The sequence below is a fragment of the Peromyscus leucopus genome, chromosome 7 (genome assembly GCF_004664715.2).
Source record: "Peromyscus leucopus breed LL Stock chromosome 7, UCI_PerLeu_2.1, whole genome shotgun sequence".
Taxonomy (NCBI): Eukaryota; Metazoa; Chordata; class Mammalia; order Rodentia; family Cricetidae; genus Peromyscus; species Peromyscus leucopus.
Window position 1 is genome coordinate 99,752,720 of NC_051069.1, and position 3,290 is coordinate 99,756,009.

General features: G+C 41.1%; 1 long non-coding RNA gene across 1 annotated transcript; it reads right to left on the reverse strand.

Annotated features, from left to right (window-relative positions):
* Positions 1 to 936: 936 nt before the first annotated feature.
* LOC119088435 lies at positions 937 to 3,040 on the reverse strand. The gene is made up of 2 exons (XR_005092105.1): positions 2,644 to 3,040; positions 937 to 1,059 (listed from the first exon to the last, which is right to left on the reverse strand). It is a non-coding gene; the product is annotated as an uncharacterized LOC119088435 (long non-coding RNA).
* Positions 3,041 to 3,290: the final 250 nt, after the last annotated feature.

The window sequence follows — 3,290 nt, forward strand, 5'->3', positions numbered from 1 at the left end:
TGTTGATGTTGTTGGTCCTGTTCTATAGCTTGACCCAGCCCTTACACTTGGCTCAATTCTGGCCAAGCAGCCTGAATCTACAATTGGTCTTGGAGGAGTGTTAGTGTATATAGGAAGTGGAAAATTAACTGAAGGTGAGACTCTGATGCAGTCCCCATGGGCACATTAAAATATCACCTGCTAAGAATCAAGAATTCCAACACAGATTCTGGAGAGATGGCTCAGTGGTTAAGAGCATTTGTTGCTCTTGTGGAGGACTGAGGTCCAGTTCCCAGCACCCACATGGTGGCTCACAACCATCCATAACTCCAGTTCTAGGGGTTCTGATGCCCTCTTCTGACCTCTGTGGGCAATGCACATGTGGTGCATAGACATGTGTGCAGGCAAAAAACTTGTACAATTAAAATAAATATCATTTTTAAAAAGAAAGAGTTCCAACATAACTTTAACAACACTTGCTGAAGCTCTTTCTTCTTTGCCAACTATAAATTGTCTAAGTCTTTCACCTCTGTTGCCCTAAATAGACATTTCCTAACTCTTCTGTGCAGTCATAGTTTTATCTCAGGTTATAATCCCACAAGGCTTGCTTATAATGTTATTTGGAGAAACTAATACACAGAGCAATTAAAAGAATTAATGGGGGCTGGAGAGATGGCTCAGAGGTTAAGAGCACCGGCTGTTCTTCCAGGGGTCCCGAGTTCAATTCCCAGTACCCACATGGTGGCTCACAACCATCTGTAATGAGATCTGGTGCCCTCTTCTGTATACATAATAAATAAATAAAAAAAAAAGAATTAATGCCTATTGTTAAAAACCATACTGCTCTGGATGTGATCAAGAACAGAACAGCTTCAGTAGATAGAACAAAAAATTCAGGAGAGACCATAAAACAGGTATTTTGACAAATTTAAACTGATCAGAGACCAAAACTAAAAATTAAGTGGCATTGAATTGAAGGTTTATTGAACATAGGCATGGATGTAAGAATAATTTCACCAAAATCTTGGCATCCGGATTGGCCTCTTCAGGAGATAAATGTTCAACTTCTAGGAATTGGAACTTTATTTCATGTAAAACAAAGTACAAGATGGACTGAGTATATAGGGACAGAAGGACAGATAGGAAAATTAAAGCCATATGTGGCTGACATAGCAGTGAATTTATGGGGACATGATTTGTTGCAGCAGTGGAAAACACAGCTTAGCATTCCTCCAATCTCAGAAACAAACTATAAAATAAAGAATACTTCTGAGAGAAATATTAAAAACGTATTATCAAGAATAGTCACTTACCACTCATGTTGTGCATAAGCAGGGCACAACAGCTGTTGGTCTTCCAAAGGTACCAACAGCCCTACCTTTAAAATGGTTAACTGATAAACCTGTGTGGGTGGAACAATGGCCTTTGACATGAGAAAAATTATAGGCACTAGAACAGCTGGTACAGGAGCAGCTAAATGCTCAACATATTGAAGAATCAACTAGTCCTCAGAATTCCATATTTGTTATTAGAAAATGGAAACAGATTTGAAAGCTGTTAATGTGATCCAGCCAATGGGTTCTTTACAATTGGGGTTCCTTTGCCTTCTTTATTACCAAAGGGATGATCTATTATAGTGATTGATTTAAAAGACTTCTTTTTTTTTTTACTATATCTTTACAAGAACAGAATAGAGAAAATTTTATATTTATGATGCCCATTATAATAATTTTCAACCTGTTAGAAGATCCCAGCGGAGGGTCTTGCCACAAGGAATGTTAAACAGCCCCATATTGGGTGCCAAATACTGTTTTTCTGTCTGCTTAGTGGCTGCACCTGGAGCTACTGATATTTTAACTACCATCTGCACTTTGAGGCCTTCAGTCAGCACCCTGCTTCCCAGACTGAAGCCTGGTGGGATTTCTGTCCTGCCAGCACCAGCTTGGTCTGCCAAATGTTGTTTTTATCTAAGTTGTTCTATTTGCCAATAAAGACTTGAGAGTCAGATTTTGGGGTGAAAACCTGCTGAATCAGAGAAGCCAAGAAGCAACCACTGACCTTTCTTTTTGGCTGGAGATTCATCAAGAAAGAGAGGGTCTCCACACCATCCCAAATCAAAAAGACTGAGAATCTCTAAGTCCCTCCCTACTCCTTCCTGTGTCTCTCTATCTGTATTGCTGGGTCCTCCATGCCCTCTGTAGTTAATTCTTGTAAACTTGTTGCTGGCCCTGCCCTTTGATCCAAGGTTAATTTTATTAACACAGTCTCAGAGCTTCACAGTTAGATCAAATATCCCTCAACAGTTACTTATTAGACAGACAGAGGAGGAGATTCTCTCACACCGTGTGAGAGTGTGAGATGTAACTTCAGAGCCACCAAGATGTCACAAAGGCTAATGCTGAGACACTGAAATGCAATTCTTCTTGATAAGTCCACATACACACTCTGGTGTGAATTATTCTTTCCCTAAGTGTCGTTATACTTTTAGTAAACTCTAATCCTGCTTTATATTGGCTTGTCCTGAAATACTTTCCCATGGCATGGCCAAGGACCCAGTTTTCCCCCGGTTGAGGTTCCTAAAATACTAAGGGGACTCCAAAGCCTACTGTGACTACAGAGCACTGTCTGTCCTTCCATTCCTGCCATATTAACATCTCCACTCACCTGAAGCATTATTTCCCTCCTTGAATGCTCCTCTCCTAGGCACCCAACTCCAAGAGGAATTTCCCAATCCTTTCTGCCCTGGGGATTATGCTTTGTGACATCAGCCTCAGAGTCCCCAGGCTTCTGTTGTAGGACTTTGGAGCCGAAGGTAGAATAGAGTTCTAGAGTATGGCTTGCTTATTCCTTCCCTGAACTATCCAACACAACAGTAGCACTGACTGCATGCAGCAACATAAATTGAAATTAAATCAAATGGACAACTCAGCTTCCCTGTTGCATTAACCACATTTTAAGTGCTCTGGAGACACTTGTATCTGGTGGTCACATGCCAGACAATGCAGGTACAGAATAGATAACATTCTTCTTACTGCTAGAGTCCTGAAGGCCAGCTCCTGGCTGCCTGACCCCACATTAAGCATACAGCTGGCACACAATAAGTTCCCAATGAATATTTATTGAACTAAAATTTCAGAAGTAAGAGATCCTAAGGCCAGTTGTAAAATAAAGTCTCAGGGTCCTTGGACCTGCTGTGAAGACTTCCAAAGTGAAGTTACAGTTGTCCCTAAAGGGCAGAGGTAGGGGTGGAAGGGGGAGTAGTGTCCTGGATTAGAGCATCTGATGCTCATCATGTCCACAAGTTTGATGGA